Source organism: Papaver somniferum, chromosome 4 (assembly GCF_003573695.1).
Source record: "Papaver somniferum cultivar HN1 chromosome 4, ASM357369v1, whole genome shotgun sequence".
NCBI classification, from domain to species: Eukaryota; Viridiplantae; Streptophyta; class Magnoliopsida; order Ranunculales; family Papaveraceae; genus Papaver; species Papaver somniferum.
Window position 1 is genome coordinate 142,936,796 of NC_039361.1, and position 17,117 is coordinate 142,953,912.

Consider the following 17,117-nt stretch of genomic DNA (forward strand, 5'->3'; position numbering starts at 1 on the left):
TTTTTTTTTTTTAGGTTTTTATTATTTTTGTTCTTTTTTACGTTTTTGGGTATTTATCTTTTGTCTACAGGTTTTGGATCATAAAGCGAATTGAGCCAAGGAGTTTGGTGATTTCGTAAAGACTGGAACTTAAAGCATAAAGACTTGGAGCGAAAGCTTAAATCGAAAAGAACGGAGAAGAAGACAATTTCTTTTTAGATATTTTATTTTATTTTTTATTTTTTTTAGGGTTTGTTTATTTTTCTTTATAAAAAAAAAGAGAGAACTGTATTAGGGTTTGTTATTTTTGTAATTTTTCTTTTCTTTTTTGGACACTTGGACATTGGACTTTGGACATTATTATTTTTTTTTAAAACCCTAAGGAAGGGTTGGTTTAACTATAAACTGTGTGCAGAGAAGGACGGTGATTACGATATCGCCTCGGCCCCTCGGGTTCGAACATGACATAGGAGTCGTGGCCCGAGTCGACTTCAGCGGTTCTTCGCCCGTCTTGTACGGGAGGTAAGTTTTTCGAAACACCCGTGAATCCCCTGTCAGTGGGTTTACTGTATTCCTTCGTTTGCATATATGCTGAGGACTTGAAAACAGCTGCTTTAATTTCCTAGTAAAGGGCAAGGACTGGCCATACAAGATAAGGGTTCGGATTTCATCACCGTTCTCTTCTTGCCCGCCTTAGGAAAACGAAACCAGACGCGAACCTAAGCCTAAAATTTTGACTAGAACGAGACCTATAGGGTAACGAGCTTAATAGGAAAGTCGTTCGAGAAAATATTGGTTACTCTTTTGAGCATACTTCGAAGTTCATGATAGTTTCTGTGAGTTGAATGCGTGACTGCGCCGCCTTGAATACCGATGAGGCCTTGGATATCAAAGATCCACTGAGCTTCCCTCGTCTCTATTCAACTTACTTTGACTCAGATTGATTCCAGAGGGGTTTGCTCAGATTGTAACGAGTTCTTTTTCGAAAGAATAGAAGTTGGTCTAGAAACAATCTAAGTGGAGCCATCATGCTTTTTGTTTGCTAGAAATTTAGGTTTGATTTGGTTGAGTCAGCCTTGTTTTGTGTTTGCATAGAATTCCCTACCTTATTCTGTTGCATGCCTGAACGTAAAAGAGACGCCCTAGGTAGATTTGTTAAAGAGAAACCTAGTAGTTCTAAGCGTCTTGATTACCTCAATTTAGAAAGTCCGATTCGTGAAGATTCCATTTTTGAACGTCCGTTTGAGGAAAGAATCCCTGATAATCCAATAGCGCCAGAAATGGAAACTTTGAAAGCCTTGTTGAATCCTACTAGGACTACTCGTCCCTCGTATATCAGGTTACCTGAAACTGAAGCAAATTATGAACTTAAGCCTGGAACCTTACAGTTGCTGCCAATCTTTTTAGGGAAAGAAAATGAAAACCCCTATTTCCATGTTAGGGACTTTGAGGAAATTTGTAGTACCCTGAAAATTAGAAACCTTGATGATGATGCTTTAAAACTCAGGTTATTCCCCTTTTCCTTAAAAGATAAATCCAAGTCGTGGTTGTATAGTTTGGCTTTCGAATCAATTGAAACCTATGAACAACTTACATCTGCCTTTTTGAACAAGATTTTCCCTAGGCACAAAACCTCGTCTATTAGGACGCAAATATGCACGTTTACACAACAGGAGGGAGAATCTTTGTATAGGTATTTGGAAAGGTTCAATGATTTATTAGCCCAATGTCCTCATCATGGTTTAGAAAAGGTTAGGTTAGTTCAGATCCTTTATGAGGGTTTAGATTATCCCACCACAACTACAGTAGAGTCCATGTTTACAGGTGGGTTTGAAAACCAAACAGTTGATGATGCGATGACATATTTGCATGAAATCGCCGAAAACACCCAACAATGGGAAAGCAATAGGTTACCCCAGAAAACAATTCTTCTAGGCAGAGGAAACGTTAATAGGGTAGAAGGTAGCTTTGAATCAGATGCCAAAATTGCTGCTATAGCGAAAAGGTTAGAAGCTTTAGAAGTGGGTCACTCTAGTGGTAGATTGGAGCCTTTTTGGGAAGGCCAGAATAATGAAGAGAAAGCCAATGCTCTCTATAATAACACTAGGTATGATAACCGTCAGAAGTTTGACCCATATTCAGAAACCTATAATCCTGGTTGGAGAAACCATCCGAACCTTTCATGGTCTAAGGGCCAGAGTCAAGGTCAGTTTAGTAATTCTAATGCTCCCCCAGGTTTTGGTTACACTAAGAATTCATCAGGCCCAGAAAACAAAATGACTAGCTTAGAGGAATCTATTAAGATGTTAGCAAAAACTCAGGATATGTTAGCACAGAGCCAAATTAGTTTTCAACAGGAAACCAAGCAAAACTTTCAAACTAGTGCTCAGAGCCTTGCTAAGCTAGAACTTCAAGTCGGCCAAATATCTAAGACCTTAAGTGAGAGAGATAACGGAAGGCTCCCTAGTCAGACTACCCCCAACCCTAGAGGAGTTCATGAAGTAGGTGCAAAACCATCGAATCAACTGAATGCTATTAGAACCCTTAGGAGTGGTAGAGTAGTAGACAATCAGGTAACCATGCCCGATAGAGAACATACTGTAGTTCACCCCTCAGGACCACTAACTGAGGGGACTGATAAAATTTACGATGATGCCAATTCGGTTCCTGAGAGGTCTGATTCCGTGCCTAGAGCCCCATTTCCCCAGCTATTAGCATCAACAAAGAAGGAATCGAACTTTAATGACATATTGGAGGTTTTTAAGCAAGTTACCATAAACCTTCCTTTATTAGATGCAATTAGGCAAATTCCTGCTTATGCCAAGTTCCTTAAGGATATGTGTACGCGAAGGCGAAAACTTAGCATCCATAAGAAAGCCTTTTTATCTAGTCATGTAAGTTCAATCATTCAGAACACTACCACTCCAAAGTACAAAGACCCAGGTTCCCCAACCATTGCTTTTACAATAAGTAAACACCGGGTAGAAAAAGATTTACTTGACTTAGGAGCCAGTTTGAACTTACTGCCGTACCATGTGTACTTACAGCTAGGACTTGGTGAAATGAAACCTACTCAGATAACACTGCAGTTAGCTGATAGGTCTGTCAAAATTCCTCGAGGTGTTATCGAGGATGTTCTTATTGAGGTCGACAAGTTTATTTATGCAGTGGATTTCGTGGTCCTAGATACCCAACCTGTCCCTGACCCAGAGAACCAGATACCTGTGATTTTAGGTCGTCCATTCTTAGCTACGTCTAATGCGATCATAAACTGTCGAAATGGTGTGATGAATTTATCCTTTGGTAATATGACTATCGAAATGAAAATTTTTAATGTCAGTAAGCTACCTTATGAGCTAGATGACACATGTGTTAAAGAGGTGAATATGATAGAATCCTTAGTTCAGGAGTCATTACCAAACATCTTGTCTGAAGACCCATTAGAGAGTTGTCTATCCCATTTTGGTTTAGATTTTGACGATGATAGTACCATTGAACAAGTGAATGCTCTATTAGATGCTACCACTGTGTTAGACACTGATAGATGGAAAGCTAGGTTCGAACCATTACCAGCTTCTGAGACTACCTCAGTTCATTCCTTAGAAGAGACCCCTAAGTTGGACCTCAAACCACTACCAGATAACCTGAAGTATGTGTTCTTAGGCCCATCTGAGACTTTACCTGTGATTATTTCTGCCGACTTAGATAGTGATCAGGAAAGTAGACTAGTAAAAGTACTTCAAAATAATAAGGAAGCTTTATGGTGGTCTATAGCAGACATTAAGGGTATTAGTCCTACTGTTTGTATGCATCAGATTCATTTAGAGGAAGGCTCCAAACCGTCTAGGGAGATGCAACGTCGACTGAACCCTAACATGAAAGAAGTAGTTCGAAAAGAGGTACTTAAGTTGTTAGATGCGGGTATTATCTACCCAATTTCAGACAGTAAGTGGGTCAGCCCTGTTCAGGTTGTTCCCAAGAAATCAGGTATCACTGTAGTCCAGAATGAGGATAATGAGTTAATCCCAACCCGAGTGACCACGGGATGGCGTGTCTGTATCGACTATAGGAAATTGAACAAGGTCACAAGGAAGGATCACTTTCCCCTTCCTTTTATCGACCAAATGCTAGAGGATTAGTTGGATATAGTTTCTATTGCTTTTTAGATGGCTTTTCCGGATATAATCAGATCGTTATTGTCCCAGAATACCAAGACAAAACCACTTTTACCTGTCCCTTTGGTACATTAGACGCATGCCTTTCGGGGTGTGTAATGCCCCTGCGACTTTTCAGCGTTGTATGATGAGCATATTTTCTGATATGGTAGAACGGTTTTTAGAGGTCTTTATGGATGATTTTTCAGTGTTTTGTTCATCTTTTGATGAGTGCTTGCACATTTGACATTAGTGTTGACTAGGTGTAAGGAAAAGAATTTAGTGCTTAATTGGGAAAAATGCCATTTCATGGTTAAATCAGGAATTGTTTTAGGGCACATCATTTTTTCAAAGGGTATAGAGGTAGACAAAGCCAAAGTTGACCTTATTAAGACTTTACAGTTCCCAAAAACCATAAAAGACATTAGGTCATTCCTAGGGCATGCAGGTTTTTACCGTCGATTCATTAAGGATTTTAGCTTGATTTCTAGACCTCTTTGCAACTTGCTTGCAAAAGATGTTAAGTTTGTCTTTGATGATGCTTGTTTAGAGGCTTTTGAGAAGCTTAAAAATTTACTCACTACTGCTCCCATAGTCCAGGCACCCAACTGGAACCTACCCTTTACGGAAGTTCCAGTTTGTCTTGGTATAGATGCATACGATAGTGCTAAGGAGTATAAGAACAAAATGAAACTTGTGCATGATAAGAATATTTTACGGAAGTCATTTTCTCCAGGTCAAAAAGTTCTTCTGTATGACACTCGTTTGCATCTATTCCCTAGGAAACTGCGCTCTCGGTGGACCGGTCCTTTTGTGGTCCGTACTGTTTTTCCTCATGGCGCTATTGAGATTGACACATCAGATGGTACTAGTTCTTCAAAGGTTAACGGTCAGAGATTGAAGCCCTTTTTAGAGCCTTTTCCTACAGGTGATGTTGAGGAGGTCCCTCTGGAGGACCCTGTTTACCCTTGATTGACCATCGAGGCGATTTGTATGTTGTATAATATTTTTGTCGGTTTTTGATTTCACTTCACCCAGGTACTATCTTTCCAAACTCTCTCTTTACTATTTCCTCGTGTTACTTATATTTTTGGTACTGTTCTTTCATGCGAAACATTGAGGACAATGTTAGATTTAAGTTTGGGGGTGGGGTAGAAACTTTTTGTTTTAAATAAACTCCAGAGCCTAGAAATTTATGCATATTAAGGATAGCACTAACCAACCTAAGTGGATGGAAGCATTTTGGTGGTAGGAGTTGAGGAACCAATCTGATTAGATGGAAACATGTAGAAGAGTCTATTCATAAAAGCACAGAGCTCAGGTGTTAGAAATAACATGATAGTTTCACCATATCTCGTTGAGTCCTTTTCACTTCTATTTTTATTTTATTTTGTTTTTTTTTAAACTATGTTACTCTAAGAGATTAGGTGGGGCTCACGATTCAAGTTGTTACCAATGCTAGGGTGAATTAGAGTGATTGAGATACCATGAAAAAAAAATTGAAAAAGAAAAAAAAAAGCTAAAAAAAAAAATTGAGACCAGACCATTTGACCAAAAGGAATAAATTCAATAAATTCGACCACTGGTACCCTTGTATATGTCAGTTGTGTTGACCTAGAGTTAGAATTATCAATCATTGGTTCCCTTGTATATGCTAGTGGTGTTGATATTAGTCAGACTAGTATCTCAATCCATTAGGATAGGTTCATTTTGGCGCAGGCCTTCAGACAGATATGGGAAACGCCGTTCACTTAGTAAACATCAAAACCATCTACGTTTTTCTATATCCATCTCTTAATATATCCATGTGATTGGTTTGACTCCGAATATTGATGTCCATAGTGCAACTATCTGAGTAGAGCTCTGTCACTTTATATGAATTTTAGTATGCTTGAGTGCAAACTCGTGTACAACAATTGGAATTTCGCATCAGGGTACTTCTTCCTGCAGTCAATAAGTATGCCAACCAAGGAGATTCTTTAGTGCTTTCCAAGGTTCTGTGTATATATCTAGGGTCTGGAGTATAAAGGTTTTGTGGGTATACCTCTGGTAAGCCCTCCCGAGACTATAACTCGGCCACTAGGGCCACCAAGGGGTTTAAAGGCTTATTGCATACGCTAAATGGAATCGACGATGCCTGCGTCAGTGAGTTAGGATTTTATTTTTCTATTTTATCTTTGCTCGAGGACTAGCAAATAATAGGTTTGGGGGTATTTGATAGACACATTTTTGTGTCTAATTTGTCTCGATTCTGTATATTGATAGTGCTCATTTTTGTACTTATTATGGTGTTTATGTATGTGTAGGTATTTTTGTCCAATAAACATTTTTGGAAAAATCGGCTCGAAAAGTTGTCGAAAAGTGCACCCGCAGGACACTTGCTATTCGGACTCTCACTATGGATAAGGGGTACCCCAAATTACTAAGGGGCACCCTCGGGACACCCTCATGGAAGCTTCTATTCGCACCCCTGCTCTGGATAGGGGCACCTCTTCTTCACAATTCAAATGAAGCTTTTTGGCGGGAAGCTGTTGCAGCAGCGAAGCAGATCTGGAGATCGAATTTTGAGCGATTTATAAGGAGATTCAATGGCTTATTTTCGTTGGACTGGACCTGTGATAGCATAACAGGGTCGCTGTGATTGATTGGACCCAACCAATTGGGATAGATAGGCCGGGAGAAGCAAACAGAGGAGGTGAAGTTTATCGGAGTTGTTATCGTCTTTTGGGTGAGATTATGTCGGAGTTTGACGTGGAGATGGATTGGGATTATCTTGATTCATCGAAACAGGGTTGGTAATCCCTTTAGATTCGAAAATAGAGGAGAAAATCATCGAGTTGGATAAAACAGGGAGTTCCGTGTATTCTCGGATATTTTGGTTTATGTATGGAAGTACCAGAGGATTTTACGTTATGAATTGAGTCCTTATTCAGTCTACAGGGAGTACTTGAGAGTTTGGAGAACCAAGTTGACGCGTAGATAAGCTTGGAAGGGAAAGAAATCCCGAGACTTGAGGTGGAGAAAAAGATAAGAATAACCGAGGATTTCTTGAGATTCAATCGAGTTGTTGGCTATAAAAAGGTTGCTTCAAGTCACAGAGAGGGGGAGAAAACTTTAGGAGAGGTTTAGAAGAGAACAGAGAGCAAAAATCACGAGTTGCAGGAAAGCTGTTCTGCTGGTGCTGCTGAAGAACACGAAGAACATCAACCCACGCCCAACTGTCGCAGAACACTGTCGTTGTTCTACAACACTTCGCTTATATCGTTGTGGTAGCAGACTTATTCCTTCTGTTTCTTTTGTAACAGTCGATCTGCAACACATATAAACGTTGCGATTGAACTGTTTTACTCCCTTTGAGTCTCTTCACCTTTGAAAACACCTTTTGAGCAATGGAAAAATATTTTGAACCTGTTTTTGATATGAGGAGCTAAACCCCATTGCTTAGGCGATAGAGGAAGCTATTTTTCAATAAAGAGTGGTATTTTCTATTTATCTTATTTATTACAGTTATTTATATGATTATTTTCCTTGTTTGAGAATTGTTTTAATGATTTTTATTCAACAATTGTGATTTCCATTGATGGTATATGCTTGGACTTAGGTTTTTGATATCCCATGCTTCTGATTTACACTTGTTATTTTAAAAATCTACTTGTTGCAACATCTTAGAATCAAATTAAACGAAAAAATTGAATAAATATAGATATTGGATTTAAATCACTTTGAACTTGGAAAATAGTGGAATCTTAGCCTCAGTGTTCTTTTAATATTGATAACAACATCATCTTTGTTTGAGTTTTCTATTTTTGTTTTAGAATTTTAGTCTATATTTTATCCTTCGCAAGTTGGGAATCGAACCACTTTTATCACTATCTACAATCACATCACCTCTCTGAACTAAAGTTTCTGAAAATTATGGTCTTGGTTTAAACTATGTTTCCCTTGTTGTTAGAGTTAATGAATTCCTTATATTTGCTTGATATTTTTGTATTAATTGAGGTATTTTCTAGTTTCTAAAGTGTTAGATTTTGTTGATTTTTGAATTTAAATGAAGCTCATGGTAATTTCTGAGTATAAGTGGTTTAAAATGAATTTTTCATGCAAACCTTTTGGTTTGAATGCACTTAATGATTCTGAATTTATGCCCATCTCTATGGTTTAATACTTACCTGTATTTATGATCTTTTTTTATGCGAAAAACCTAAGGTAAGTTGATGTCATGGTTTATGAATCAATATTTTGTTGATGGTTTGTTCGATTCTCGGATTTAACGAAGTTTACGAACTATTTATGAACTGCGTTGAGCATCATCTTGATTACGAACACTACTGATGAGTTTGTCGGGCCCACAAGGAGCAATCCATATTAATGGTGACCTGCGGAATATCGTCCGGGACGATAGGGTGGTTTTCTGATAAACCTCGGCAGTTGGTTATTCGGACCCTCCTTGTAGATTATTGCGAACTCAATGAGTTTAAATGTTTTCGATTGTGTATTGGCTTTGTAAGGCCTTTGATACTTCGATTTGGATGTGCTCAACAACTCTACGTACTGTTTATGCTTTACTAGATTCGATATCTTATCGTTATTTGTATTTGGGCATTCTTTATACTCGTGTTATCGTTTCGTTAACTCTATACTGGGTTGTGGATCACCCTTTTGTTTTGTTTTGTTTTCCACAGAGTTTGAGGTCGGCTTGAGGTAGTAAGCTTGGTTAAGCTTGATGCATTGAGCTTTGGGGTCAAAGTGAGTATATCACTTTGTGTTCATGTATATTCATGTGTATCTGGGTTGGCTTATGAAAAAGGATATCTTATTTCGTATTGTTTTAGTTTGTGAAAAGTGATATTGTTGTTTCTTACTGAATTTGTTGTTTGTAAAGAGAGTATTTTAATTAATAAGTGTGGTCATGTTTAAATGGTTTCATGTCTCATATCTTGTATTCCACACTTTTTGGTTAACTGTTTTGTTAATGGAAATAAACTTTCGTGTATTGTTTAATAAATCATCACTTTTACTCTTGTTTACAAACTGGTTTTGAATCCGTGCATCTCAAATGACAGCTCGGAGAATTTGGAACTTGTCAGTTGACCGAACTCCACGGCCGACTGGAAGCGAAAAATTTTCCGGGCCGTCACAACAACACTATGCAGTATTAATTTATCCATCAAAATACATTACTTACAATGCATTAAATTTATTTACTTGTTGGACATCCTGATTGATGAACATTCTTGACGCATGTGTAGTACAAAAGCTAACTGTACCTATAATGCAAAAATAAGTTAGAACACATGGATGTATACACTCATATAAGCATGAAAAAGGAACTAAACATTTACCCAAGTGATCTTTCACGTTTTTTCCAGTTGTAGATGGTGGATTTTCAACAAGGATTAAAATCGTAAAACCATAATCGTAATACTCCTGATCCAGCGATCAGCTGAGTATTGAGACTCATGTCTCTCATCGAAAGCATGAAAGCTCATGCCACAAAATCTCTGACTGAGAATGCTATCTCTCAGAGTATATGTAGATGTGTAGTCTCTCAGCTGAGGCAACGGCATATCTCATAAATTCTGAGCAATTTCAGTGATTAATTCTATATAGAATCGAAAGATTGGACGGCTCCTAGACAGCATGCCTGCTAGTATAGAGCAATAACGTCTTCAGGATACAACAAGGTTTTTCCTGACTATATAAAGGAAATATGACGTTTCAACAAGCTCATGTTTCTCAATTCTCAGATAATTAATGCTCCTAGACAGTATGCCTACTAGTATAGATCCATCAATTAATTATCTCTAATCGTGAATATTCAACAAAATTCTACGATTCTTCGTTATACTTCGTCACTTAAATTTGTGGTTCTTCCCAGCAGAGTTCCACGGGTTAGTGATAAATATTCAACGTACGGCATCTGAGCAGCTCTCGAGCAAGCCCCTACCAAAATGGTGCAAGTGTACTCAGTAATAATGCACAAATGAGCACCTGAATGCGCAAACGAGCATTTCAAAACATGAAGGAACGATGAACCTATGCAAAGTAGGAAGAAAATATTAAATAATAAAATATTAATCAAGACGCTGGGGACTGGGCCCACCGGCCGGCCGGTCGTGTCGTGGCCAGTCCCACGTCTAGTTTTATATTTTATCATATTTTTATTATTTTCCCTGATCCCATGAAAATTGCCTGATTTCATGATATTTTCCTCAACTCATGGAATATTATAAATTAGGGAGAAAAGGCGCACAGGACACGGGCTCATTGGCCGGCCGGCCATGCCCTAGCCGTGACCGGTCCCACACGCCCATTCCTTATTATTTTAATAATATTTGTTTCCTCATCTCATGGAAACCCCTTCACCTAAAGGAAACTCCCTAGTTTCAGCAAACTCCTTGAATTCATGAAAGTCATGAAAAATAATATAAAATTAGGGAAACCCGTGGGACCGCGCCATAGCCGGCTGATCATGTCCTAGCCGGTCCCACACGCCCCTTATTTTATTATTATTATTGTATGTTTCCCTCATCTCATGGAAATTCCTTGATTTCAACAAATTCCTTGGTTTCAACAAACTTTTTGATTTTATGATATTTCCCTAATATCATGAAAAATATTATAAATTAGGAAAAAGTGCCTTGGACCGGCTCCTTGGCCGGCCGGACATGCATTGGCCGTAGCCGGTCCCACACTTCATAATTTTTTCATTATTTTATGATTTTCCTTCATCTCATGAAGTTTTCCCGGTTTCAGCAAAATCCTTGATTTCTTCATATTTTCTCAAAATGTTGCTCAAACGCACACCGGAAAATATCGAAACTCTCAGGATTGAGACACAGACATTATGGCGACGAAGCATGTCTCCTTGACCGACCAAGGCCGGCCCCGAGGCTTGCAAATAGCCGGTCCCACGTGTTTTAATAATTTTGACCTAATTTGCTCAATTGCTCAAACTCTCCTCAAGCAGCTGGGAGTTTGTTCAAACGACCATCATCTGGTCCCATGACCACCAAGGGACGGTTTCATGATCCCTTGGTCGGTCCCTCATCTCTCCATAATCAGGTTCTACTACCTGATGCTCACACGAGCACTATTTGAAAAAATGATTAAACCAGCATTTAATCATCCTTTCACTAACTTGTCTTCAAGAAACTTTGGCATTTTGCTCACTTGAGCATCTGGGCGCTAAATCATCATCCCATGTAGCCGGTTCCTCCTTCACTTCATGAATGATTTTCAATAAATCATCAATTCAAAAATTTATCAAAATTAGGGTTTCGAATCCAGAGCTCTGCAAAAACATAATTCTGAGCAGATTCAAATACTAATAATGTTACGTTGATCCCGTGATCAACACTTTACTAATTATGCTCGACTCAGATGCCAGCATCTTAAATTAGCATTTTTGCTCAGGTGAGCAATATTTATTCAAACGAGCAACATTTCACAGACCATGAATATTGGTTCAACTATCAATAATTAGAGCAACATTTTCTCAAGCGAGCAACATTTTCTCATACAAGCAACATTTGCTAATACGAGAAATATTTGTTCAAATCATGAATACTGGTTCAACTATCAATATTGAATAATTCATCAGATGAGCAATTTTCGCTCGGATGAGCAATACTTGCTCAGTCCATGAATGTTGATTATCAATATTCAACAGTCTATCAAACACGAGCAACATTTGCTCACCTTAACAACCAACAGAATTATACCTCTGTCTCAGCAGACACGTTCAATTCATGAGTTTCAGAACATTTGCAAATCACGTTCGAAACAGCAATACAAGAACTCATCATCCCATGAAGTCAGCAACTGACTAATTACACCACGAGGTATCAATCGTGTCACATGGGGAGATATTAACTAGGGTTTTGGTCTGGAGGTCTACGGCACGTGTGTTCATGCACACGATGATGGTGTGAGCAAGTCGTGAAATCAGTTGAAGGAGTTATCAAAGTGGTGGATGGAAAATCAACCAAGTCTCCGCACGATGAGAAACTGGTTTTGACACGATTTCCCACTTCCTCACTCATTGGATTCAACAACTGTCACACTTCATGGGATTATTGTGTTTTCAATTCAGCAATATAAAAGACCTCTGAATCCTGATTAAAAAAGACAAGAATTTCTCGACAAGTTCACACAGACAATATTTCATCTACACGAACTCATCGTCTGAGCAATCACTCTCAAATGAGTAAAATTCAATCATTCATATCTTTCTTACGCAGAATACACAACACACCTACAATCTCGATCACCATTGATCTCACACATTTCTCAGCTTCCCTCCTACAGATCAACCCATCCTCTCTTGTGACCGAATTGACTCTGGAACGACCATTGTCTTGGTTTAGGCCGGAGTCCTATAGATTGATCTCTCGAACTTAAAGCACTCCCTTCTTGCAGTGCATCTGTGTGAGGTTGAGAATTTGCTAGGTTCAAGGAGTCTCCGCACGGTCATCTCTTCAATTCCGTAAATCCAGCAAATCGGTTTTCCCCATCTACAGATTGGTGACCATAGTGGGAGATTAATCTCTCGGTTGCAATTTCAATTCACAAAGATGGCTGGTCTTAGGTCTGGGTTAGTTACAAGTTCCAACACAAACGATGCTAGCACTAGCAACAATAACAATGAGGATATCCCGGAAGCCTTTCCGGCCGCTAACACCGACGGTGGTGATGTTATTCCTCCTCATGCTAACATGGAAGGTCATCCCCTGTTCGGCCGATGCCCTAAGGAAGTCAGGGGGAATCCACCACCTACCATGGATGATCTCGTCAAGGTGCAAGAGTCTCTTGCAAAGAATCAAACTGACATGGATGCAACATAGAAGGAGATATTCAATTATCTCAAGACTCTCACTGACAAGATATCATAGAAGACTCAAGGAAAAGGAAAATAAAAGGAAACATCTTCAGATGCTGATCCTTAAGTAATTCCAATTCATACAGTGGATGACAGTGAAGTCCGCAAAGCTGCAGATGATCCATCAGTGAAGGAATCATCAAATTTCATTACTCTGGAAGATTTGGATCGACTCTTGGAGAACCACGAAAAAGACAAGACATCACACGTCCATCTTCACCAACCTCCATACCCTGCTGTTACGCAAAGGATTCCTCTTCCAAAAGGCTATACCTCTTCAACCTTCACTTTGTATGACGGAACAGGCAATGCTCGGGAGCATGTTTCTCGATTCCTGGAGGCCTTAGGTGAACATGAGAATAACCATGTGGTTCACCTCAAGGAATTTTCAAAATCCTTGAAAGGAAGGGCATACACCTGGTACAACAACATCGCACCAGGAACTATCAACAATTTGGGAGTAATGATTAATTCCTTCTACAGAAAGTAATTCTTTGTATCAGAACAAGTTACTCTCTCTGATCTTGGAATAATATTTTAGAAGAACAATGAACATCCTAATGACTATGTGAAGAGATTCAGAGTCCAGGCCCTGGACTGTCATGATCCAAACGTCACGGAGCAACAGCTAGTAGACTTATGTATCAACGACATGATCCCGGTCTACAGAGCTTTATTGGAAAATCTTCGTTTCCACACTTTCTCAGAGCTTCATGAAGCGGCAAAGAGATCAGAAACTACTGCACCTGCTTTACTGGAAAGAACAAAAGTTACAAAGGCTGAGGAACCACGGGACGCTCGAGGTGGCAGACGTCTGATCAACAAGAAGTACAATATCCAACCTTCCACAAACGTTGTCGCAGAAGGGAGCAACCGGAAAGCCGAACCACCGCGCAAGCATACATCCGCTCCTTCAAAGGAACAAAGGAAGGATAAGCAGGATGCACAAGTCCCTGACCAGCGCACAGGGGCTCCTGATCAAGATGCACCTGACTTTCCCCTTTCAATTGAAGAAGTGATTGAGCTCCTGGATGCTTGGATCCAAGATGGTGCAATCAAGTTACCATATGTCAAGAAGGAACCAACTGAAGAAGACATGGAAAGTCCTCGCTATTGTCGCTTCCACAGGTTTGTCAATCATCCCACAAGTGACTGCAGAGTCTTGAAACGCATATTCAGGGAACAGGTTGAATCAGGAGAGCTCAACTTGGGGACTGAAGGAGTGCACAGACACCCTCTCCTAGTCAGGACTTTCTCCATCTCTGAAAAACCAGTGAAAGAAGCAGTTCAGTCATTGATCGAGCATGTCTACGAATTTATTTATCTGTCAAAAGCACAAATGGGATACATGTTCAGGGCTTTGAACCATATAGTGTCTGGGAAACGCTTGCTGATTCCAGAAGTATCCCCTGAACCTCCAGCCACCGACAAAGAAATGTATAACTGGGGACTGCTCACCACAGTGTACATCAAGGGAAATGAATTCAAAAGAGCATTCGTTGATTATGGTACTGCCAGCAACATAATTCTTTTGAAAACTCTCAGAGCTGCTGGTATCACTCGACAAGAAGCTACTCATGCTCTCATGTCAATCAGGGATCACGAAGGGGCATTCAAAGATGCATAAGGCCATATCACCCTTAAGGTCAGAGAAAACTCAGTTTGCACTGAGGCCAAATTTTATATAATCCGGGAAGATCTAGGATACGACATGATTCTTGGAAGACCTTGGATTCACGCTGGAAAAGTGACTATGATGCATTCAATTGAAGAAAGTTCTGATTCAGAAGAAATAAAAGATATTCTGTCATTCGAACACCTGGATGAGGTCAAAGATTTGGTGGAATTAGCACAGAAACCTGGAGAAAGTGCACACTCTTTCATCAAAAGGTTCCGTACTCAGGCAAGTTTAATTCCTCTTCATGCGCATATACTACCAATGTTTAATTATGTTGCTATGGTTCGTGGACTTCTTCCCACTGAAAACTTATCTGTCACAAAGTGCTATGAGTGGATAGCCTCACCACGGTAATATTATACCAAGTGGTTGAATGTAGATCCTCTTCAAATTTATCATTCTATCGAAAATTTCATTGTTGAAGACTTGGCTAAGCATGACAAGCAATACTCTGGATACTCCTCTTTGCATGAGTGTCCATATGTGCCACAGCCTTGGAATCCCTCCACACGAGGAATTCCAAATCAGCAGAAGATATTCAAGGCGCGGACAACCAAGCCTAACAAATTTTGTGAAGGAGACCTGGTTCTCAGAGCAACTCAGGGAAACCTTCACTCTGTAAGAAGATCCAATTGGGAAGGGTCGTTTGTAGTTGCTAAGTCTATAACTGGAGGATACTACAGGTTGGTCAACACGAATGGCAGGACCCTGCCAGTAATCCACGAGAATTGGCTTAAGGCATTTGACGCCTGAAATTATTGGGTATTTGAAGTACTGGGCGTTGAGCATTCATGACGCATGGGATTCGGCATTTAGGATTTTCTTTCATTGTATTTCAATTTCTCCAAAACGTTTGCAATACTTGCATTCAGTATTTGAATTCAGCAATTTATCAAAATTCAGTTCATTTTGCTTAAAGAAAATCTCTATCAAATCCAAAAGAAAATCCTCACTCATCTACCAATCCAAAACCAATCAATATCAAAAACAAAGTAAAACCTCACATCTCTCAGAAGTTCATAAGTTCAAGAGATTATGAAAAAAAATCAAAGGAAGTCAGCAAATAAAGACTTTTGCTCCTCGACATACTTCAAGATTTGCCGCCTTCTCCAGGTTCAGTGCCTCAGTAAGCTTGGAAATCTTTTCCTCCTTCTCCATCACAGCATTATTGGGAAAGGGTATGTTATTCTCACATGAGTCCTTGATAGCATTTATTTTCTTACGAAGCCACTTCACGTTGAAGCCAAGTATTTCGGAATTCTCCAAGTTGAACTCCCAATCAAAGAGTATATCTGGAGTCACAGTATTTCTGTCCCTGGCGCATATATCACTTACAAGACGCAAGATAACACTTACTTGCATAGTTAAAGAATAAGCACGCTTTGGATCTCTGGTAACGATGATGTGACCAAACTTCTTCCATATTTTCTCGTACAAGTCGGCATACCCAGTAGGAACGCTGAATCCACCGACTAGTTCATGATATGGGATTGATGCATCAAATGGAGGATAAAAAGAAACTCCTGCACTTGGATATTCATGCACTACTATGCGATTCTCAATTACTGGAGCAACTTCTACAGTCATGGCAACAGTTTCTTCAGTCTCCTCTGCTTGTGGCTCAGTTTCTTTTATCACTGGAATGACAACAATTGGAGTTTCCATAACTTCAGTGAAAACTCTCTCATGGCCTTGAAGTGCAGGTATGGTTGTCTATTCATCAATAACTCCGGGGCTGCTTGAATTATCCTTATTGATTTCAGTATCCTCAACTTCGGTATTCGGCACCATGAGGTTAGAGCAATATAAACATGGAAACCAAATGGGATCATAAACTACAGCATACAAGCATCCCAACGTCACTAAAATTCATCATTATGCATTCAAGGCGTGAACAAACAGCATAAAAGTCATGAAACACTTTTTACGGCAAGCTCGTCTGAAGAGATTTTATTCTGCCCTGTACAAGACGACAAACTGGGAGCAATCTACAAGGAATATAAGTATGAGTTATATACCATTCTCTGCGTATGGATGTCCTATACAACATGTCAAAATTTCATAACAATCTGATGAACGATCAGGGAGATGTGGTCAAAACATTGGACAACATGCAGTCTGAAAGAGTTCTGAAAGTCTCCTGGAAGTTTACTGTTTCGCTGATTTCGACCTATAAATGTGCTGAAAACTTAAAAAGCTTCTTCACTAAAGCTTGGAAATTTTACGGGCTTGAAGATACATATGCCGACTTTGAACATCTGACTTCAGATGAAGATTTTATGGCGTTTTCGCCGAAAGACTGAGTTCTGAATTTTCTGGTGATGTATTTCGGCAAAGTTTTCGTATATGCACATGGATTCTTGCTCATACATTCACAAATCAACAAGTTTATTCTTCTATGGATAAAATGCAATAAAAATACTTA

The 17,117-nt window shown here is 39.4% G+C and overlaps 1 pseudogene; it reads right to left on the minus strand.

Moving 5' to 3' along the window:
• Positions 1-1,623: 1,623 nt before the first annotated feature.
• LOC113276691 lies at positions 1,624-1,723 on the minus strand (annotated as a pseudogene).
• Between the last annotated feature and the right edge of the window lie 15,394 nt (positions 1,724-17,117).